This window comes from Pseudopipra pipra, chromosome 7 (assembly GCF_036250125.1).
Source record: "Pseudopipra pipra isolate bDixPip1 chromosome 7, bDixPip1.hap1, whole genome shotgun sequence".
Lineage (NCBI taxonomy): Eukaryota > Metazoa > Chordata > Aves > Passeriformes > Pipridae > Pseudopipra > Pseudopipra pipra.
Window position 1 is genome coordinate 37,184,453 of NC_087555.1, and position 24,935 is coordinate 37,209,387.

Genomic DNA, 24,935 nt, shown 5'->3' on the forward strand with positions numbered 1-24,935 from the left:
AAAGAGAGGAGATTTAGATCAGATATTAGGAAGAAATTCTTCCCTGTCAGGGTGGTGAGATCTTGGCACAGGTTGCCCAGAGAAGCTGTGGCTGCCCCTGGATCCCTGGAAGTGTCCAAGGCCAGGTTGGACAGGGCTTGGAGCAACCTGGGCTAGTGGAAGGTGTCCCTGCCCGTCGCAGGGGGTTGGAAGGAAATGAGCTATAAGAATCCTTCCTACCCAAACCATTCTAGTTCTCATGAATTTGTGAAGGTTTCACGAATTTCCTCTAAACTAAGAGTGGCCAATCCTATTTCTAGTGTAAATATTCTCCCCAGTCCAAATTCAAACTTACTTTATAGTCTGCTTACTACAGACCATGCCCCAGATTAAAATATGCCTTGTACCTCTCCTACTAAAGACCTTTACAAAAGCTGACAATACCGTGTATAAGTTGCCTTTATCTTTTCTATCCATTCTTACCAGTATCTATACATTCTATAACCTGCTGCAAGATTTAGGGGTGTCCCAAGAAATTAAAAATATACCAAATAAATGACAAAGTGAAATATAAAATGCAAGAGATTAAATTGCAGAACCAAAAAATCTGTGGCTGAGTCACATGGTGCAGCTTGTTGCTCCTCTGAGTAGCTCAAATACAATGGAGCTCACACCTGAAAGGGAAAGGAAGCACAGTTCAAACAGGGAATTCCTGAAAGAAGCAATGCAAAAGGAAAGTCAGATTTCACAAATATTCACAAATACGCTCCAGCTCAACTCTAAAATCATTTATTGTGTCTCTACTCTTTCACCAGCTCTGAGGTGTTTGGGTGAAATGTAAATTTGATATGAATTTATAAAATCAACAGCTGGTGCCAATAGAGACATGGAAACAAAATGATCAACTTCAGAAGCATAACCCCTCAATTAAAAAAAAAAAAAAATAAAACCAAACCAAACAAATAGAAGTGTTTCTCTACCAGCTTAAATTTTCAGGCTTCCAAGTGAACACAATGAAAATTTCAGTGAAATTATCAACCATGGGATTGCATCTTTCTCCTTTTCTGTAGGACCTGCATAAACCCTGTGTGTTGCCACCCTTTTCCTCTTATCCCATCAACCCTTTTCCCAGCTTTACCTTCACAATATTGCACCTCTCCCTCTGTATTATCCAGCATTTCCCCAGCAATGTCACCCCTCAGGTGACATCCATCCCCTCCCTGCCACTCCTACCCTCATCCAGATTTATGTCATGTGTGGGCCAAGGCCCTCTTCTCCCATTTTTCCACGTCTGTGACTTCCATGGTGGCGATGAGGAATCAGCTTTCTGATGAATGGTTTCACAGATGAACATGTATTCATTCATTGAGACATATTTTAAAATAATTGAGACCTGCTAAGCTGTATATAAGGCTTGATATATGATAGGATATATAATATGGATGTAATATGATTGACTGGATGATCTACAAATGTAAGTCACCACTCACTCCTTGTCATGTTCAATATTCTGTCTAGTTTTTCACCAGATTATTTGAATCAGGGTCGCTGTCTTCATGTGTGTTTTTATAGGTTTTACCACAATAGGATTCTGACATAAATTACAGTCTAGGGATTGCCAGCAATTTTGTTAATAATAACTGCAATAATAAAGCAAAACAATTCCTGGTGGTGGGCTAATCTTTTAAGCTGTAAAAGCCTGGATTGATTACTGAGTACTAACTCATCTCTGCTGCATGAGGAGGACTGAATAGTTTTCTGGACACCAAAAATAAAAACTGAAATTTAAAACTCCTCAGCACGTGCATCCAGCTCCAGGCAGAGTGGAATTCCATAGAATCGTGGAATGGTCTGGGTTGGAAGGGGCCTTAAAGGTCTTCTAGTCCAACCCCCCTACAACCAACAAGGACATCTTGCTCCAAGCCCTGTCCAACCTGGCCTTGGACACTTCCAGGGATCCAGGGGCAGCCACAGCTTCTCTGGGCAACCTGGGCCAGGGCCTCCCCACCCTTCCAGCCAGGAGTTCCTTCCCAATATCCCATCTAGCCCTGCCCTCTGGCAGTGGGAAGCCATTCCCTGTCTCCTGTCCCTCCATCCCTTGTCCCAAGTCCCTCTCCAGCTCTCTTGGAGCCCCTTGAGTCTCTGGAAGGAGCTCTGAGGTCTCCTTGGAGCCTCCTCTTCCCCAGGTTGAACACCCCCAATTCTCTCACCCTTTCCTTATAGGAGAGGTGTTTCATCCCTCTGGTCATCCTTGTGGCCCTCCTTGGAACCCACTCCAGCACATCCAGTTTTTCCTGTGCTGAGGACCCCAGAGCTGGACACACCAGTACATCAAGGTACAGTATTAGAATTCAAAAGGCCTTGTCAAATTGGAGAAAAGACCTAAAAATCCCATTTAATGAAAGAAGGAAAAATACAAATTTTACAGTCAGTGAGGAATAATCAGGGTGTTAAATGCAGAATGGGGGATGTTCTGCTGAGGCAGAAGTTCTGTGTGACAGTTACACAAATCAAAATATAAAATGTTATCACACTGTAGAAAAAAGCTGGATAACACCTCAGGGTCCTGCATATGGATACAACTGGAAATAGTGTAGAATAACTTGCTGCATTTTTGGCCTTGATAATACTTGGCCCAGCTGTAGTTCTGTACACAATCATTACATACCCAGGACAAGAAAGATGTGGATAAATTGGAGAAAGACTAAAAGAGAAGAGTGAGAATGATAAGCATGTAGAAAAACAGAATTTCAGGGGAAAAAATAAAAGTTAAGGAATTAGGATTGTTTGCTCTATTGAAGAAGAGACTGGGGCAAAACTGCATAGAAAAATATGGGCAGGAAAAAACAGGAGTCCATTGAAATTGCAGCGAAGGGCAGTTGGGTGAGATATTGTGAAAAATCTCATGGAGGTGTTACTAAAAAAATTAAAATAATAAATAATAAATAAAATTAAAAATAAATTAAAATTTTAAAAATTAAAAATAAAATAATAAATAATAAATAATAAATAATAAATAATAAATAAAATTAAAAATAAATTAAAATTTTAAAAATTAAAAATAAAATAATAAATAATAAATAATAAATAATAAATGAAGTTAAAAATAAATTAAAATTTTAAAAATTAAAATAATAAAATAAAATAAAATAAATAAAATAAAATAAAATAAAATAAAATAAAAATAACAGTGCTAGTGGAGATACCTGAACTGGACCTTCACATAAGGCTTATTTAATAAATCATATGCCAATGCCCAATGGACTGCCCAGTAATAGTGGGAATAAAAAAAGTAAACCAACAACAACAACAAAAAAAACCCTCTGGTAATTTTTTTGGGGGAAAAAAAAAAAAAAAAAAAGTATTTGGCTGTACAGAAAAAAAAACAAACTTGGAAATGAGAAACATTTTGTGCAATTTCATTAGGATTTACATCCTTTAACGTGAGATAGACTTGAAATCTATTTTTAACCAAAGAATCTTATTAAAGTAAGAAGATTGCCTGGTTTACCACTTGTAGTTGTTTCAAGCAGTAGTGGCTGATGATGCTCTTTATAAACAATAGGGAATAAATTTAAACAAACTAAAAGATGTTTAATGTAAAAAAAATCCCTGCAGCTTGAGAAAAAAATATGTTGTTGTGGATTGCATATTTTACATGCAATTTATGCTGCAGTTTCTCTTCATTAACCACATCTCGCAGATTTTTCAAAGCACCAGCATGAATATTATTAACATGTGTTAAAGATGTGTTTAAAATAATGTATAAAGCTGTGTATTTAAAGAAAAAAGTTTAGGTATAATGAACAAGAGTGTCTGTGTATTATAAATTAGTTTGTGGGTGTGTTGATATATAAACCAGGCTCTGGGTGCACAAATGCACATATATATTGCTTTAGAGCTGGTGTTTTAATTAAACTGAACTAGACCTTAACAAGAGCATCCAATTCATAATTTTTTCTGTTCTATAGATTCTTATTAGTTAAAGCAGATATAATCCATTCTGGAACATGACATGTAGAAATTGCCAGAATCTCCTTTTATTTCTTTCCTTACCATTGGTTTCCTTCTACCGCAAGAATCTCAGGAAATACCTTGTAGCCTTCGGGTTTTTTCTGCAGTATAACCTGTTTGCATCCATCTTCCAAACTTTGGTAGCATGGCATTGATAGAAATGATTGATAATGGCAGACACAGGTCTTGAAAATTACAAAAATCAAAAGCTTATAGTCTGAGCAATTAAAAATACCCAATATCGCAATCAAAGCTACATGAGCAATTCTAATACTTCTTTTAAAGCCACCTGTGTGTCTATCCTATGCCTAGTTGGCATAATATTAACCAAATGAAATTTTTAAGTCCTAATGATGAGAACTTTAATTTTGGGACAGACATTTGGTGATATATTACTTCACTTAAGATTTATATAAAAAATTAGAAAGTGGAAAAAGTAGAAATTAGTACAAGCAAGGAACAGAAATAATTTTATAAACGTATCACAAACAAATCATAATTTCCCTTGAAAAAGCAGGCTCAATGTAATAAAAGAGACTTAAAAAGCATTAAGTTCTCATTTCAAATCCAGTAAAATTCTTCCCCCCCTCCAAATTTTCACCAAATTGTTTCTTTACCACATCTTTTCTCTTTGTATCACTTATTGAAACAGATTTGCAGCTCACACTGATATTTATTACTTTTTTATACCTAATTTTGCAGAATCACAGTGGCATTTCATCAGCTTTCAGTGCTGCTCAGTTCACCTGTTGAATGTTCATATTCTCCTTCTCCTAAGCCACACAACCAGATTTTTTGGCCTTGGCATAATAAGGTTTGAATAATGGTCTGTTTGTTGTCCCAAGGAAGGAAAGAAGACTTCCTGCACTTCACAATTAAAGGCTGTGTGTCTCTGTTAACCAGTGGCCAGGGGCTGGAATTATTATTGTATTATTTGTCCAGTCTCCCCTCACTCTTTGTCTAATAAATGGATTCTTTTTCCTTACAGACCATAGAAGAACAGTCCACAAATATTGGTCCACACCTAAAAAGCTATTTAAAAAGTGCAGCAAAACAAACTCAAGGAGGTTTCTTACGAAGTGAGGGAGAGCACTGCCATAAATGTAGGTTGTTTTCTGTAAGAGAAAGGGGAAGAAGGATCACTTGGTTTTTAACCCTCTATTTTACAAGTTATTTCCTAAATTTTCAGCTGGTTGGATTTCCCCTTGCAATGAGAGGGTTTGCAAGTTCAGAAACACTTCACTAGGGGAATGAGGACCCCAGTGTTGATGCCAAACACCAGAGAGGGATGGTTTTCTTTATACAGTGGCTTTCAGAGAGGTTTGGCACCTAAAAGATTCTCTTATTAAAAATATTGGCAGTTCCATCTTGATAAAAATTCAGCCAGTAAATGAGTAATTTTGAAGCAGTGCTGATCATGTACAAGTGGAATCACAGAATCATCCAGGTTGGAAAAGCCCTCCCAACCCATGGAGTCCCTCCTGTGCCTGATGCCCATCTTATCCCCCAGCCCAGAGCACTGAGTGCCACATCCAGTACTTCCTTGGACACCTTCAGGGATGGGGACTCCACCACCTCCCTGGGCAGCCCCTTCCAATGCTTGACAACCCTTTCTGTAAAGAAATTTTTCCTGAAAGAACAGTTTAAACCAGCTAGAACTCTTTAAACTAGTGGAGTAACACTGGAAGTTCTCCTGGTAAAGCAGGTTGGGACACTAAATTGGGGCATCCCAAGGCTTTGGGGGAATGTACACCTGGATTCAATTCCGAATCCAAAATTTGGATGTGTTTGTCATGCAACCAGTTGTGATGCATCCATAACCAGATCCAAAGAGCTGGAAAAAAATGATACGTTAATGGTAGTTCTAAATGAGTGTCAAGGCAGTGTAGCCCAGAGCCAGGCTGTAAAACATCCTGCACTTCTCCTGGCTCAGTGAACCCTGCTTCATCCCAAGTAAATCACAGCCCAGAGGGAAAGTCCAGTCCAAATTAAAACACCCAGATTAATGATAGCCCCCAGACTTGTTCGGTTATCTGATTTTCCACGGGAACTCAGGCTCAGCTTTATCACATCCTATTTCAGATGTTTAAAAGTGTTTCCTGTCTTAGACACCTACAAGGCTTGGCCTCCCCTGCCATGGCCTGGAAAAGGGAGACTCTCTTAATGGGTATCTGGCCATGGGCGGATCCAGGGGTTGCATCTCAATGAGTTTATAATTAAGCAAGGCAGGTTCTGTTGCCTGGCTCTCAAGGCAAGGGACATGGTAGGGATCACATCTCCATGGCTGCCTGACCTCCCTGAGAGAAGTGTGGGGGCCATGCTGGGGAAGGAATCTTGTTTCCAGTCAAAACTGTTCCAGGGGTGGTGCCAACAGTGCAAGGGATGAGTAAGTGTTGCCCAGAAAAGTTGTGGCTGCCCCTGGATCCTTGGAAGTGTCCAAGGCCAGGTTGGATGGGGCTTGGAGCAACCTGGGCTAGTGGAAGGTGTCCCTGCCCATGGCAGGGGGGAGAATGAGGTGAGCTTTAAGGTCACTTCCAATTTAAACTGTTCTGGGATTCTCTGACCAAGCATGATCTGGAAAGTTGGCATGAGTAGTGTGAGCATGAGCTGGGATCTCTCTCTGCACAAGGGTGACAGAGAGAAACCTGGGAAACCAGGACATTTGGGTGACTTAGGTGATCGTGTAGATGCATAAACCAAAAGCCTTCTGAATTAAGAAAAAAAGCCCCAACCCTAATTAATGATAATATTGATAGGATAGATTAATACTTTATGATTTCCTCAAAGCTGTGTTGACTTTGGTAACCCTGGCCTAGCGTAAATCCCTCAGCAATGTTCTCCCGTTCTGGATCACCCAGGCAGCAAGATTCAGTCTTGGCTTGAGTAATAAGACAGGATTGCTTAAACCAGGATTCTTCTGAGGCTTTTGAGCTTCAGCAGTAGGCCTGAAGTTAAGACCAGTAATGAAAGGATATTTATTATCAAACAAGAGCCTTTGATAGTACCAGCTTGGACACGTGACATGATTTGGAGGTGTGACAAGTCTTTTTACTCCAAGATCTCAGTGCTGCATTGGAGTTGCCTCCTGCCTGCTGCACTACAGTCCTGCTTGCGCCCCGGTCATTCATGGAAAAGACATGATCCAAGTCTCTTTTTGTAATATCCAAATATATTTCACTGCCAAAACAGAGATGTAACCAAAGTTCCCACCAAGCCACAAGCACAGCAGATCCATTTGTCTTCTCCCACCTTTTTCCAGAGCCTTGGATATCTTTGCTTCTGGGCTGCAGTTTTATTTATGTAGCTGTGCATTTCTCCCCTTTGGATCAGGGACATGTTCACCCAACAACGAGATAACAGCTAAAAATAGTGAGTTTTCTCTCTTCTCCCGAGAAGCAATCAAGTCTCTGAGGTCTACATTCAACCCCAAATTCTTGAGCTAAAAGTTAAGGCAGCCTTTCCCTGGGGAAAAGCTAACTTCATTTATAAAACACATTTGATTTCCCTTTTCTAATCTCTCCGTAGCCTTTTTCCACTGCTGCGTGCTTTAATTTCGCTTTCAGTCAGAAGTTTAAAAAACTTTAGGCTTCTAATAACTGGAAAAAAATGGTTATTTAAAGATAACTGCAACTTGCTTAACATGCCAGACTATCATATGCTCGCTGCTTTGAAGCTGCAAATTAATGACGAGCAGGAACAGTGACTATCTTTCAGAGAAAACTGACCTCTTTCTAATGGCTCATCGCTAATGTCATCTGTCTGCTGCATCTCATTATGGGAATTTCACGGAGTAGGGAAGTATCTTAAGGCTGTGCACAAATAAAAAGGACCTTCTAGTATTGAGCACTTTGAAAATTTTTGATCTCTCCAAATACCTTCCTTAGATACTGGTTTCCCCTTTTGTGCATGGCACGCTGCTTATGTCATCTATTCTCTGTGACTAATTATGTTAATTTTGTGCCATAAAAGTAACTGAAGGCTGTTAAGGAATAAAAGCTTTTGAGTGGCCTTATTTCATAAACACCCCTTTTGAACAAGGCGCATTTAGTCATATTTGCAGTAACAGAAAGAGTCTTGTGCTAAAAATACAACAAAGGCTCTTGAATATGGCCATTTATTCCTACTTTATTAGGTAATTTATGAAAAGTATGAAGGGAAGCCTTTTTGTTACTATAATTTGCATAAAGCTGGTGCCCCATTAATGAGATAACTTCCTGCCTTTTGTGTACCACCAGCTGGAAATAGAAATATAGGAACTTTTCTGTCTCCCAATTACTTAACCTGCTGAGTTCAGAGCTGGAGAGTAAACAGGATTCATATCAGTCAAAGAAGTTGATTTCTGCTGCTCTATCTAAAATGTTTTTATTTAATTAAGGAACCAGTGAAAGCAAAACGTTAAAAACACACAAAATGTCCATCAGCTCCACGAGACCAAGACTTTAGACCTGGGCTTCAATTTTGCACCTGTCTTTTTGTGCTGTCAGTCACAATTAGTTGTGCTGCAGAGTAGATCCATCAGGAATCAAGGCAGGCATCTAAAGGCGACAGTTTGAAGGGATCTGGGTGCCAAGGGATGCAGATGGGTTCTAGACATCATTTAAAAATCACCTAGAAACTCGATTGGCATCCAGGGCCCAGACACTCTTGGAAATCTCATTAATTGCCTCTCTGGTGCTGATACTTTAAATACTCTGATTTGGATAGAAAAATCCCTGCTCCAGAGGAATAACTGAGCTTTTCCCAGCAAAGGGAAAATTCTTCATCTCTGTCACTGATTTGTGTGCCAAAAGTTCAATCTGCCTTCAGGTTGGCTGACATGGTGCAGTGATACCTGTTACTCTGCTTAGAAACAGAGTTAGGATTTCTTTTTCATCAGTTTTCCACATTAATAGCATCATTTTGACTGCTGAATTAAAGGTATTGTTTATCAGTTGTAGCATCTCAGAATCATTTATACATAAGGTGATAACTTAGCCATAAAATCAATGGACCAGCTCCCCTATTTAGATATTTTTACACTGTTTACTATCTCTGAATTTATTTCAAGTGACTTAATTATAATTAGGATAATGACAACTCTTTAACAGTGTGCTAAAACATATGCAGGATACAAAAAGAAAAGAAAAACTATGTATCTAAAAAGAATTTAAATTTCAGCTGCTCAGTCTTTGTGTGGTTTGAGGTCAGTTTGTTGGAGCAGTAAAGATTGTTCAGTGGGCAAATTACTTGATTGGCCATACCTGCCTAATCTGTTAAATCTGAATAAAAGGCATCTTTTGTGGTGGAATAGAGCATGTGACAGGTTTGTACTCACCACACCCCACTCTTTGGCCAGGAATTCCCTGCTTTCCCACTGCAGAAGAGCTGGGCTCACCACCATTCAGCCCTAAAGGAGGAAAAGGCAATCAAAATCACCTTCCAGACAATCAAATGGATTCAATCCCAGTTTAAAGAGTCCTTTGACACTACCCTGTATATCTAAACAAATCACTGCAAACCCACATATCACCTCATCTAGTTAAAATATGGGGGTATTTAGAAGAGCTGCAATAGAGTTTCCACTGTCATTTTAACTATGAGCTAAACCACGAGTGCTGACAGGCTAAAGGTTGTCACAGTCAAGGGCCTAATTACTCTACAAATTGCAGTGAGATGATAAGATCCATCTCCTCTTGCTTGGGGCACTGGACTGGGGAGGAAAGTCTCCAGACTGGGCAGGAAAGTGTCCACAGGCTCCTTTCAGGGGCAGCAGAGACACACAGACGCCTCCAGACTGGGATTCACAACTCACAGGGACTGATTCCTTCCCAATTCAGATGTCTTGAGTATATTCTTAGGAGGTATGAGTTGAGACTCAAATTATTTTTAGATTGCACTTAAAATAACAGTTTAAATTTTATCTGAAGGTGTATCTGAAACTAAATCTTCAAATTCTATACAATCACCTAATTTCCTGCCTCCTTGCTGTGTTTCTGCCTGTGGCAATCAATGAAGGCCCCAGTTTTCCCCACACACCTTTCTGCCAGATTTTTCTCTGACCCATCAGTGACACTGAACATTTTGTGCAGCCAGTGTGGTGTTAGAACGAGCTACTTTGCTAAAAGACTGCAGGAAAAAAATGCATTTAAGGGCCTCATAAAGACTTGGGAGAAGATGATGAGTTATAATTTCCAGTATAGGACATTTGCTGGACTAATGTGGTTCTGGTGCAGCAGCTCAGGTGGGGTGGAAGTATTTAGAGAAGTCAATAGTGCTTGCTCTCTCTTCTTGGTGTGAAATATTCACAAGCAGAGAGCCCCTGCTCTGCTGCAGAGAAATCCATGGCACCAACCTCATGTCTCAGGAGAAGGGATTCCATACAGATTGCTGGCCAGAAGAGCAGCAGCTCTCTAACATCCAAGAAAAGGGACTGTTTCCAAAACACCTACAGCAATAATTCATAACATAGGGTTACAGAATCATGGAGGAAACACAGGAATGGCAGTGGGAGCATCTCACAAACAGTGCCAGAGCATAAAGTTTTGTTCTAGGCTGACGTGAAGCAAATGTCACATAAAAAACATTATTGCATAAATAAATCTCACTCATTCACGAGTTTGTTGGGTTTTTTGCCCTACTCAAAATGCTGAGATTTTTCTATTTTCTTGGGTTTTTTCTAGATAAAAAGTGGTTTTGACTCTTCCCTTTTTATTTTATTCACTGCCCACAGGTTGCAAACCTCAACCAAACACTTACCTGGGAGGTATTTTAGCACGTGGCTGGCCCAGATTGATGCCAACCTTCCAGAGCTTTCCTCAGGTGCCTCCCAGTGAAAGGTCAGCTGCTGTGGAGAAAAGGGAGAAGAGAAAGAAATGCATCTTTATCTGCAGGAATGTTGTAATAGGCCTAGAAAGGCTTTGGGTGTTCAGTGTTTAAGATTCAGTGGGATATGAGCCTATATAAAACTTGAAATAAAAGCAGCCCATTGACCTATTTAATGGAACTAGTCATTAAAGCCACGAGAGCCAAGGAAAAAACAGCCTAATGAGGAATTAAAAAAATAAAAGAGGAATAAAAAAGCAAAAAACCCTCTCCATGCCCACTAGCCCAGGGCTAGCTTAATTAAAGTCAAAGTAGAAAGCTGCAAGAATAAAGAAATAAACAGTTAAATGTATTATTTTTATCCCCATATTCCTGGCTGCTCTTTCTCTGCGATTGGTTTCATTCTCAAATAAAGCAACAGCCTTTGCTTTCTGTTCTCTGCCTAATTTGGATAAATATAAACTTTTCTAGGCAAACCCAGAAAATCAGTTTTTCCCCTGAATACAGACCTCTGATGAAGATTGTTTTGCAATTCTGATAATTACGAATATTTATAGGACATGGTTTAAGAGGGCAGCACTAATTGGACAACGCTTTCTGGACTCCCTTCTCAAAGCACTTAAATGATAAATCAGTCACTGAAGACAAATAATATAAATAAAGTGATAGATTGGCTTTCCCTCTCTCTTCCTTTCTTTTGATTTACCAAACAGCTCCAACAAGCTGTCCGTGGCCAGAAAGCCGGTCTTAGAACGTTGTTATGTCTGTTTACAATGATTTGGGAGACCAGAGGGGAAAAGTTTGAATCAACAAATATTTTCTACATTCCTACTGGTAACTCCAAGGCCGGTTTTCAGGGTGGGTTCCCCCCCCCCCTTGTCTGTTACAAGTTATGATGTGTGGATGAAGGCTTTTTCCCATGCAGTAATGACTGTATACTGAGATTTCAAGGGGCTGTTCATGACAATCCCATTTTCTGTGTAATTTCATGGTTGTCTTCTTGAATGAAGATATTGGCTGCTCTGAAGCAGGAGGTCAGATGCTCCTGCTCCCTTTCAGTATTGTTCCGGAGTATGTTTCCTTTCAGCTGATGAAAAGTAATTCATCATTTACACCCTTGAATTCTGCCAGCGTTTTTTTGAACAACTTTTCTTTCCCCGTGGTACCTTGGGCCCATGAAAGAGATAAATAGGTTCAATACAACGCCGGGCCCCGGATCCTGGGAGCAGGTTCGGCCTTGGAGGCCCCGAGCTGCCCCTTTCTCATGATGGAGTTTGTCACCTTTCTACCTCTGGAAGTCAAATCCTGTCGACTCAGCCATCTCTCAGCCTCTCTGAAGTGGCTTTGGCACCCACTGGGGCATGTGAGCTTAAAATTGATTTTTTTTTAAGATCTGTCAAGTTCCCTTAAGGGAGTGGGCAGCCAGCCGGCCCTCACAAAGCGCTCAATGTCTAACAGGCACCCGAGGAACTTCCTCCAGGAGGGCACCGGGGCCCCAAATCCCCACCCCTCGTTGCTGAGGAGCTGCCCCTCCACCGGAGAAACCTCCCTGCCAGGCTGCCTCCTCCTTCCCAAAGCCTTGGAGCCTCGTTTTTTCCTTTTATTTAAGCAGCAGAGATGTTAAAATAGTGGCAGCCAGCATGGCAGGGATACCCCTTGCAAGTGGTGCTCCCTGGCATTGGGCACGGCACGAAGTGGCCACTGCTCACCTCTGCTTGGGACAGGGGGATATTGTCCCCCACGTGTCCCAGGAATGCTCTGCCCTGGGCAAATAATTCATTATTGTGCCCCATAAGCTCTCAAAATATCGGTGGTCAGGGAAAATAAGGGTGCAAAGAGAATAAAGATTTTCAGCTGAATAAAAAGGTGTAAATATATAAATATATTTATATATAATAAAAATATGTAATATATATTTATTGTATAATATTATATTATGCATATTATTTTGCACAATATATTATTATATTATGTATATTATTATGTAAAATATTTGTTCAGTATGTATTAGTGTATATGTATTCATATATTCATATGTATTAATATATATGGATATATATATTATTATATATATTATATATTATATTACATACTATAATATATATATTATAATATATATACTGTAATGTACATACTACATATACTTTATTATAATATATATATTAGTATACCATACATATACTATATATACAATACTACATATATTATACTTTATATATACTATATTATAGTAAATATTAGTATACATATATTCAGTATTTATCAGTATATATCCATTATATTATATATTTATACTACATATATATAATATTATATCATTATATATAATATAATTTTACATTATTAATAAATATATATATGGTGTATATCCCACTCTTTAAATGACACACATGGTTGCAGCCAAAGACATCTAAAAGCAGAAAATCTTCTGATTGCAGAAAATTAAAACCTCTTTGCAGAGTGAGGTTTCAGCTCCCAAAAATTCGGTTCCCAGAAGGCAGGCAGGGGGAGAGGCTGCACCTCCCAACACCAGTGGCATCCCACAGCTCACAGGCATCTCTGGGAGCATTTCAGAGCCCACCCAGGTAAATAAATGAATTTTGAAGGGAAGAGCTGTCAGCAGATTAGATCACTGGAAAGCAAAGCAAAGCAAAGCAAAGCTGGTTACAACAAAATCTCTGAAAGGGGCTCAGCCTAAGCAATAATTTCAGTGCAGGAATTCTGAATTATTCCAAGGCCTGCATTTAAACATTCTCTGACACAAAGAGGTTTAGTAATATAACCCCTTATTTATTTTTTTCAGCAACTCTCTCTTGTTTGGAGTAGTGTTTTAGAGGAGAAAATAATCTTTCAACTTGAGCAATTTTGTTGAGTTTTTGCTCAGCACATAGGCCTAAAATACGGAATATAACCTGGGTTTGCTCTTTTTTTTTTTTTTAATACCCTATGGTTTCCTCCTCCCTTTGCTGCAAGTGTTTGTTTTCTAACAAAAATATCCTGTGCATCCACATTATCAACACACGTTTGAGTGGGCAGAAGGGTTGGTTAATCTGCCGCTGTCGTGACAGCAGGGGGAGCAAAAATCACTGCAACAGGGGGGAATTCACAATGATCCTGGCTATTAAAAAGCCACTTCTGAAAAGAAATAGGCATTTTCTGGAGAAAACAATTGTTATACGCATTTATTATCACCAGCCAAGCTAAAGCTGCAGGTTAAACCCAAACTTTGCTGTGCAAACTTAACAGAACAAACAGCAGCCAGAAGTAATTACAAGTTTGAAACACAAGTCAGGAGAGAGCTGAGATATTTTTAACTCATGAGGGGAGTGCTAGAACTCCCTCTGGAAGGAAAAAGAGACAAGGAAGGTTTGCAGCTTGTCTTTTTAATTTTTATTTGTACTTTTTAACTCTGTGCTGTGTTGCAAGGGAGGGAACTGCAGCCCACCCCAAGAGGAGGCACCGCTGGAGCCAGACCTCTGGTGCTTCAACTTCAAAGATTTAGGGTTAGAAAGGGCACAACTCTAACCCAAATATAGTCCCAGGAGCAAATAACACAAGACTCAATCAGTCACAAGACTATGTTAATATTTATATCCTGAGATATATCCACGTGCTGCACCCTTTCTTCTGCTCACCCTTTCCTTTCGGAGTTCTGGGCAACCCTGACGGTTTCGGTGGGTATGGCCATATACTGTTCTATCCATAGATCTGGTTTCTTTAAAGTTTGATTAACTCTTGGAATAAGATTGATTTTTTTTGCATCCCTTCTTGCCAGTCAGGTCACATGAAATGGTTATGAGCAGGACAGTGTGATCTGTGCCGTGCTTCTCAGCTCTCCAGGTGAGGACGCACGTGTTGCAGCAGAGAGCAAAATACTCCTCCTTTGTTCCACAGCTCCATCTGCCCATCCATCCACCCATCTGCCTCTGTGCATTCACACACAAAAATAAAACCTGCTGAACAAATCCACCACGTCTTTGTCCACACTAGAATGGTTTGTGGAGCTATTTTTCCCCTTCAGTTTGCTGGAGCATATTCACAGGATATTATTTTCATCCCAATTTTTTTTTTTTCTGCAGTTCGCGTTCAGTATTTTCTCTTTGCTTTTCTAATTAGCCTTTCAGTTTGCTTCTGCTTATTTTATGGAGCCTTTCAACTGCTCCACCTTCCCAGATTTTGTATTTTTTTTTCAACACCTTGTGCTTACTGCTTATCTTACTCTTTACTATACAACTCTACTTAGCCACATCGGGCATTGTTACCTTTATCCTTCTTTAGACTTAAACCAGGATGAATTTCAAATGTCCTCCAACTGTTTCTGAAATATATTCCAATTTTCTTCAGTAGATTTACCATACATTATAATAAAATCCTGATAAAAATTCCTTAGCACACTCTGCACTCCCTGAAAGTCAGCCTGCAGTAAGGCTGGCATTGCTTTTTGCTCCTCAACAAATATTTTAAATCAAATGATGTCGAGATCACTGGATCTTTCATACCCCTCCAGTTCAACACCCTTTATTACCCTTGGCTCAAATCCTTGAATTAATTCAAATAGCTTCTGAAAGACAATTCAATAAAGCACACAGGGAACTAGAGGCAATCCCACGTTAGCTTTAGAGACACGAGTATTCCCTGCCTAGTTCTACCTTCTCACAGTCAATAAAGGAGTAATTAAAAGCCATCTTATCAAAGTTCTGGCACTCCTGAAGGCCTCTCTCATCTGCAAGCAAAGACCTAAAAGTTCAAAGAAGCCTTCAGAAAACCACCTGACTACCTTTATTGTGCTTAACTTTTATCAGCATTGACATTGCTATGTCAGCCAAAATACTTGCAACATTTCCCTCTGAAGACACTCATCTCCCAGGAATACTGATAGGGCTCCTCCTCCATCTCCCCTTTCTCTACACAGACCCCAGACTAGTATCTCAAAACCTCAATTTCTTGCCTCAACCATATCTGTGCTATTCCAATAATATCATGCTTATCCTCGATACTCATAGTTATCATTGATAAGTCTTTGATGTAATAAATCTATGATATAGTATCATACTTATCCTTGCTATAAGATATAATCAAAAATGAAAGCAGAAACTTAAGATACAGAGTAAAATATATTACTTGCCAATTTTCCACAGTAACTTTTCATCATTACTCCAAAATTACTTTTTAATGCAAAGAGTAGTTCCAATCACATAGAGGCCCACATGATTCAGATACTATCATAATCACAATTAGATTACATTACTGCAATCAGGAATGGAGATCATTAAGAGAAAGAATATAAATTGCTTTAGTTTTACAAGTACTGAGCTAGCAAAATTATAATTAATCTCCATTTATAATCTTTTCTTTCATAGAACTGCAAAGCATGCTACTTTTTTTAGGCCATCAATACAAATTAGAACTAAGTAATAAAGCCCTAACTACGACTACTGTGCAGTTCTCAATTGTAGAAACTTTCATATTATGTACAGAAGGCTTTTCATGCAAACAGTGCCCTCAGCATAGAGGGGGGTTTCAGTGCAATAAGTCCAGCCATTTCTACAGTCAGCTGGCTGTTTATAACACAAAATGCAATCAAAACTGTCTATTCCTCTTCCCAACAATGGATATGAAGTCTGCTGCTGAAATTGGATGATAGGTTTTGTGAGAGATGAGACAATAATGACTTAGCAGCAGAGGCAAAAAAAAAAAAAAAGAAGAAAAAAAAAGAAAGGCACAAATACCAGATTTCACAAGTTTTCAGTATTTCCACTATAGAAACAAATATGCAATGCTGTCAGGAGCTGTGAGATGGCAGACGAGGCCTCGTCTAACTCCAGTATGTACAAACACATTGAATATACATAGCTCTGATTGACATTTTTAAGCTTGCCATGTTTGCTTTTTCTTCATTTTAACTCTCCATTTTGAGAAACAAGAATAGTAAAATTGGTGGCAGTCTTGCCCTCATGCTAAACATTCTTCTAGATCCAAATTGTACCTTCTCTGACTGAGGAGGAAAAATAATATGGAAGAAAAAAGGAAAAAGGTAAAACCAAAAGTGGCCCTATTTAAATGCATAAGTAACTTTGCCTCTTGGTTTTACAGGGACAGAGCAAAGCAGTGAGACAGAAAGTAATTGCTGGAGATTTGCTGCTTTAGAGAATAAATGACCACCCTTGGACAGTCTGTCTTGTTCTGGCCACGGGGCGAAGGAACAGAGTTTAAATCCAAGTGAAACAAATCTGCAGCACCACTGTGGGTTCCCTTAGTTAAGTTCTCAGGAGTTAAGTTCTCAGGTAGAAGAAATCACAAAAGAAAGAGGTTCATAGAATGATTTGGGTTGGAAGGGACTTGGAAGATCCTCTTGGATCCCTTGGGCAGAGACATCTTCCACTATCCCTGGAAGGAGCCAGGTTGCTCCAGGCCCTGTCCAACCCGACCTTGGACAATTCCATGGATCCAGGGGTAGCCACAGCTTCCCTGGGCAACATATGCCAGGGCCTCACCACCCTCAAAGTGAACTTCCTTCTGATAGAAGGGACATTTCTTCAACTGGAAATGTGGGAAACACCTTGCAACCCTGATGACCTCTTGAAATACCTTTTTCCTTCATCTGCTGCAAATAAAAGTGGCGGCCAGGGTGACTTGGAGAAACCACAGAATCACAGAATATTTAGGGTTGCAAGGGACCTCTGGAGATCATCCAGCTCCACCAGGGTCACCTGGAGCAGGTGACACAGGAACTCATCCAGGTGGCTTTTGAATGTCTCCAGAGAGGGAGATTCCATGAACTTCCCGGGCAGCTGTTCCAGAGCTCTGCCACTCTCATGGAAAGAAGCTTTTTCTCATGTTGAGGTGGAACTTCTTGTGTTTTAGTTAATGGCCATAAAATCAGTGATTATAGTTCACTTTCCACAGGAAAAGGGATACTGAAATACTTTGTATCTCTAGGATCAAGTGTTGGCTGCTTCCAGGGAATGCCCAGCACAGTGTAAAGCCAAATGAATTATGGCTTTGGATCCCCATGGTTTGTGGACTCCTCCAAGATCAAAATTATGGAAACAGCTATAAAACTTCCAGCAAAAACAAAACCACTGTGGTTTTTCGTTTACATCAACCCACCATCAGATACAAATCCCAAGTCCATCCCACCTAGTCCTCATCTAAAACACCAATGAAATGATTAATTAGAGTAAGCTTGAAAACTAAATATTGGACAACATAAGCTGGTACTGGGTAGTTTATATATTAATTTATATCTTACTTTAAACACCTGTACTTGTAACAGCAGCTAATTCACATCTGATCTGAATCCTGCAGTACTTTAATTCCATTCGTCCCATTCTTAGCACCAAATGTTTTATTGAACACGACCTACTTGCTCAGACAACGGAGCACTTGCTTCCTTTGAACCGGCTTCACTCAAACCCCTTGGCTTCTGGAGTCTGCTTTACCTGCTCTTACTCATCAATAATTGCTGAACACAGCCTCTTAAAGTGTTAATACAAGCGTAAGTTATAACATAAACCCACAGTTTCAGCCTTGCTCGCCCCGTTCTGCAGTGCTCCGTGGCAGCAAGCGGCGCACGCGCTGCCTCGGTTACATCGTGATTTTCCACTGCAAGTAATCACGAGCCATTCCGTGTGACAAGTGGCAGGCCCAGATGTCCTCCTGGGACTGGTGTGACTTTAACCCCGCTGGCAGCAGCAGGAGGTGTCTGATGCCCGTCCCTCCAGCTGACTCTGACTGGGTCAGCAGCTTCTCACACTCGTTTTCCACACCAGAAAGGAGCGCTGAAGTTCAACGGCGCTTTCAGGCTTAAGTGTGTCTGAACAAAGGCAGTTTTGGATGACAATCTTGGATGTAGGCCTTTAAAATCTTTGTACACTCTATTTCAGATATGCAAATGCTCTTTTGGATATGGCTCTTGATCAAGTTTTCATGAACATCCACATTCCTCTGCTGAAAAGCGTGTGAAATCAGTCATCTACCAGACCCAAGCACAAATTGCTTGATTTCAGTTTCCTTGTCTGCCTTTTCTATATGCCTGAAATTGTCTTTATCATCTCTGTCTATGCACTATTTATATTAAAATGTTTTTCTTATCTCCTGTAACCGATTCAGTTTGGGTCAACGTTAAAACCATTCCACTCACTTCAAAGAGATCCGAAAGAATGCAAGAGAAATCTAAGGAGAAAACTATGAGCGTTAAGTGGCATCCAGGAAACAGTGAAAAATCAACATATTTGCTAATTTTTTTTAGTTAAAAAGTCAAGACTATGCATTAGTGTGTGTACACAATTAAATGAACAATACATATTTAATCTACTAAAATGTCACAGTCCTAGAACTGGCAAAACTCTCAGTGAAAATTAAAATGTAATTCACATGCTTATATTAAAACAGAGGAGAGGGTTACACATGTTAAGGGGGTTTTCTGCTTTTGGTTTGTGGGTAGTTGGTTGCTTGTTGTTTTTTTTTTAAACCTGCCAGCAACAGAACATGATCTTAGTGATATGTCAGAGATAAAGTTGAAACACCAGAATGCCCATGGCAAACTCAGGGAACAAAGGCTCACTCAGAATAAGAATGAGTGGTTATGTACAGCATACTATTAACTCAAGGTGTTTTTCATAAGCACAACTCCTGAACATCAAAAATATACATCTATTTTCCTAAACCTATGAGTTTTCTTCATGGTGTGGTGCAAAAGGAGATTTGGAGGTATTATTGAAGGACGTATTGCTGGAAACCAGATAAAGAGAGTGCAGTGCCAGGATTATCCTGAGTATGACACAACAAAAGCCATTGACATAAAAATTAGGACTCTTCCTGGAACACAGGAAGACAGAGAGCTTTCCAGCTGCAGCACAGACACATGTGTAGGTTAGGCAGAAAAATCACAGAATCAACGTGGTTGGAAAAGATCTCTGAGATCATTGAGTCCAACCCAACACCACCTTGTCACCCAGATCATGCCACTGATGTCACATCCAGTCTCTGCTTAAACACCTCCAGGGATGGTGGTTCCACCACCTGCCTGGGCAGCCCATTCCAATGTCTGAGCACTCTCTCTGTGAAGAATTTCTTCCTGATGTCCAACCTAAAGCTCCTCTGGCACAGTTTAAGGGTGTATTGTCTTGTCCTGCTCCTGCTTCCTGGGAGAAGAGCCTGATCCCCACCTGGCTCCCCCCCTCCTGTCAAGGGGGAGTGATGAGGTCTCCCCTGAGCCTCCTCCTCTCCAGGCTCAACAACCCCAGCTCCCTCAACCTCTCCTCACAGCACTTGTGCTCCAGTCCCTTCTCCAGCCTTGTTGCCCTTCTCTGGACACCCTCCAGCCCCTCAATATCCTTCCTAAATTGAGGGGCCCAGAACTGAACACAGCATTTGAGGTGTGGCCTCACCAGTGCCAACAACCGAGTAGGCAAATGGCTTTCAGGTATTAAAAAATATATCTAAAACGAAATAAATCTCCTTTTCAAACAAAAATCATTAAAGAAACAGGTATGAAATCAGTGTGGTGCTCACTGTTATTCCCAGTGTGAAACAGATGGGAGGGGGTGTGTTTGCTTCTGTGCATCTTTCTTGGGATAGGTCTGGTTTTTGTGGGATCTGGTGGGCACAGACATTGCTGTGAGGGCAGCAATGTGAGAGCTGGTACCTTCCTGCAGGGAGGGGAAAAACAATGCAGTGATTACAGAGACGTTTCAGTGAGTGGTGTCTGTAGCATTAACCACACTAATCCTCTCCCTAAGTCAGACTTGTCTCGTGATGGACAAATTATCCAGCTTACTGAGGAGTCTGGGGTGGTGACAGTGTCTCAGCTGTCCTGCTCCCTCAGTTCTCAGGCACTTTCTTTCAGCTCGTGAGAACGCTCGAACTCACTCCCCTTTGCAGAGGTCTGAGAGTCCTTATTCTCTGCCCTTGGGGGACAAAAAAAGAAGGAAAAAAAAGGAAAAATTTAACCATTCCCTCAAAAATTTAGCCATCTGTCCCCGTGGAAAGGGAGCTTTGATTGAGCCCAGTCTTCAAGTAAATATATTCCAGGCCCCTGAACTGAAATGAATATTCTCATTCCTACCATATCAGGGGAAAAAAAGCCTCCTGTATCCCAAATCAGAAGGCAAGAAAAAGCCAGTGTAGGAATGAGATGAGTGACTAAGAAGCAAATCCTAATTTCCCAGTTCCTAGAGGGAATGCTATACCAGTTACACCAGACTTCCCAACTTCAAAGTTTTTTCACAAATATTAAGTTGTAAACTATTAGGAAATTATTATGGATGGTACAGGGATGGTAGGCTCATAAAAGTGTTTCCTGAATACTCTCTGCACATTTATCTTTTATTTTTAATTAATAAAATTACTGAAGATTGAAAATGCTCTTGGTATTATAGATATAAACCGAGAAATAAAAATAATTATATTGGTAGGAAAACATGGGAAAGAGCCATGAAAAATGAAGGACATGTAAGAAAGGTAAGATAAAACCACTGGACAGAAGTTCATGAGACTTAATTTCAGCAAAAATAAATGTTTTTTAAAAATCAAAGTAACAAAGTCTTGTAACAGATTTGGGGGTTTTCCATCAACACATTGTTCAAAATAAAATTATGTTTTTAAAAGATACGCACTTTTTTTTCAGTGGGAATTAATTTAGGGAGCCCTGTAGTCTGTACAGTGCAGGTCAAATTCTACCCCTGCAATGGTTCCTTCTGACCTTTTGAATTATAAATGGTTTAGTGACCAAAACACTGTCTTAAAAAATTAAAAATACCCTCTCCAAAAGCATAGATTTCAATACCAGAAGGGTTCAGTCAGTTCTTTATCATTCAGATGCAGATAAATTGAGTCCTTGCACTTTTCTCTCTATCTCTTTCTCGTAAAATCTGAGTTCTGTCTGTTCTACAGAGATATTCATGACATTTTCTCACAAGAGCTGTGATTTACTCCAATGTCTTCAGCCAAAAATATTTCTTCTCCCCTCTGTTCTGTGTTATGTGCTTGACTAAAATTAAGTGGGAATAAGTAGGATGGTTGTGGGAAAATAAAAACAGCAACAGCAAGACTGATATCACCAAATAAATGCAGTTTTCCATCTATTTTTTTAAGAACTGAAATTAACATTTTTTATGCAAAAAAATCTTGAAAATGTAAAAATCAGAAATATGTGGTATATTAATAAGAGAATATTTTTAATGAGGAAAACAAATTCAAAGATATTTGAAAACTTATGATTTCAAGACAAGCCAAAAGAGATACAGGAATGAGAATCATACCTTGAAATGAAAGTTTTCTAAATTCACAATTCATGCAGCCCATGGAATGTGAATTCACCAAAAATGGCTTAACCTGTAACAGGAGAAAAGCATTATATTGAACCTGCTATATACACAGGCTTATATCACCAACTATTTTAAATATTTACACTTTTTGAGTAATAAACATATTTTTGTTGTTAAAAATAATAAATATTCACCTTTCTAAGAAAATTATTTGGATTTTTTTTTTTTCCTTAAAGAATACATTATATACTAGTGAATAATAGGATTCAAGAGAAGCTAAAATGACATTTGGAAAAGAAAGTGCAGCTGTGTGTTTTCAAAGGGGTAAAAATCATTAAAGCATCAAGGTTTCTGTAAGGGATGGGAAGAAACTAATTCCAAATAAATTAAAAAAGGGTTTATTTTGTTTATTGGTCCTGAAGGTAAAATTCAGTCATTTTTAAGAATAAAGAATTAGTTACCATTTGTATAAACTCACTAAATAAATAAAAAAAAATAAGAAGAATGACAAAATATTTTGACATTTTGGAAGTGAAACACCACAAATTAAATAGAAGCAATTAGCTGAAAATCAATTCAATTGTCCTTTAGGTCGAGGGCTCAGTTACAGGTCAGCAATGTAACCCTGTAAATAAAGTTTTAAACGCCCAGGAAAAACGGTCATTCTGGAAAAGAGGGTGGAAGAGACTTATTTAGGCCTTAATTAAAGTCTGATAATGCAGAAAAAAATAAAATAAAATTAAGGATTGGTGCAATGACCTGAAAATTGCTCCTGTCTCCATGAGGAAGATCTATTGTGCCCCAGGAGAACGTCTGAGGATGGGGCAGGAGATTTCCTCTTCCTGCTCTCTTGTATCCCAGTGAATTCAGGGGTCATGGAGCGGTTAGTGAATTCCTTGGGAGCTGAAATGGTGGGAATCCCTGCTAGTTGCACTTTTCCTGGTTGTCCTACACCCTGAGCACAGCTTTGAGCGTTCCTACCAAACCTAAAGCCACCAAAGTTTTCTTTTTAGTTGATTTCCTGCAGCTGAAATTTCCATCAGGGGCAATTTTGCCAATAACTCTTCACGAGAGAATTATTTATGGATTGTTTAGGAAGTATTATGGGGGCTGGTATCCCATAAGAAAGAGATTTTTATTCTGGAGATGTTTGGCATCTCTTGGTAGTAAAGTTGATGTGCTCAGACAGGACCATTCTCTTCATAAAGAAGCCTGTAAACTAAAGATAATTGGTAATCCATTGCAGTAGTTTGGGTGGAATTATTTCAAATTACTTGTCTGTGAAACTTGCAGTTCACAGAAAGTTTGCTTTTTTTAAGTGGAATTTATTACCTTTTTTATCTGTAGGTTGTCAGCTCCGTGGCACAGGTAGCAGGTTTATTTCCACCCTTAACAACGTGCAGTCCCACAGTCATTTTTAATGGTTAATATTTGCATATGTACAGCAAACTTTAAACTTTTAAAGTAAAACTGAAGAAGAAATACAATGAGGTCTGGGAAGTGACATGGTTTGTCTTGGCATGCTAATATATAAACTTATAGGGGTTTTTTTCATTAACAAAAAAGGAAACTGACTGTGGGAAGCAAAATACGTATTTTAAACCCTACAGTTCTTCATGAGAGTGCTGTAATTTTAAATGAAACCTTTTTTAATCTCTATATAAGAAGAGGAAAATTGATATAAAACATATGCTTCCAAATCCCAGGTTTTTAATGGAGTTCTTTCCCTATTTTTCCCTGAGTGAAGTACAAATAAATATAAAAACAGCTGAATGGAGGGTAGGTAGAAGGTCTGATAAAGAGATACATTACTTCAGTCAAAGCTCTTCATTCTTTGCCTACATTAAATAATATTCACCAAGAAGCAGAACTTTCCAGGTCTCTCTTCCAGGCTTTTTCACACACTATTCCTTGCCTTTAGAACTCGCCTGCTGTTGCTAAATCATCATTAACACATAGGGGACAGAGCACTAAATATAAGGAGGATAGTTGGGAAGCCTGCAGGGATGGGGAGAGCAACATTTGCTGAAAAAGGAGTTGCAAATCTGTCCTGCAAAAATCCCAACTGGAAAAACGACACTTGCTCGTGCTCCTGCTATCCCAAATTAGCAAAGGCCTTTAGAAATGTAAGGAATTAGTAATTTAGGGCCAGATTGACCTGAAAAGACCTTTTCCTTCTACTACAAACATCCCGTCACCACCTCAGGAAAAGTAACCACCCACACTCTCCCCGTGCTCCATTCAAGTACATGGAGGGGAATAAATATCTGGGTTGGGACAGGCTTAAATTAAGAAGAAGCTGAAAAATATAGACCAAGATGACAGGATTTTCTCCATCTGCATTTTGACATTTTCCAGACACATTATCTTACACATGGGCTACTGATTCTCTACTATCACAACAAAGCTCCACTTTGACTCATGTGTTGGATTTTGGTACCATGCAAGGGTTACAGGCCAGGAGAGCTGGACTGGATGTTTAGCACTGGTAAAATAACTGCATCCCAAAACTTTTGGAGCAAGGAGGTACCATGTGATATGGGATCATGACCCTCTTCTTTACAAACACCACCTTCTGTCTTTCAAAGCATCTTTCCATCATTTGCTAAGGAAATGGGTATAAATGCTCTTAATGCGAAGATATTAAGTTTCTTTTACTCATTACTGCCATAAAAAATGAAAGAACATCACAGTTACAAAGTTTTAATTACTTATAAAGACATATTTTGTAGCCCTAAGGATTTACAGCAGGTATTTTTTTCATGTGCTCTCTGCTCTTTCTGTTTTCAAGCTTTCCTGTCTCCAAAATCACCAAATAATTCTTAGCAATGTTTGTATTTTACCAGAGCACCCTGGTGCCATATATAATAT

General features: G+C 39.4%; 1 long non-coding RNA gene across 1 annotated transcript; it reads right to left on the minus strand.

Annotated features, from left to right (window-relative positions):
• Positions 1–548: 548 nt before the first annotated feature.
• LOC135417461 (uncharacterized) lies at positions 549–12,393 on the minus strand. The gene is made up of 4 exons (XR_010432049.1): positions 12,076–12,393; positions 10,729–10,816; positions 9,308–9,379; positions 549–653 (listed from the first exon to the last, which is right to left on the minus strand). It is a non-coding gene; the product is annotated as an uncharacterized LOC135417461 (long non-coding RNA).
• Positions 12,394–24,935: the final 12,542 nt, after the last annotated feature.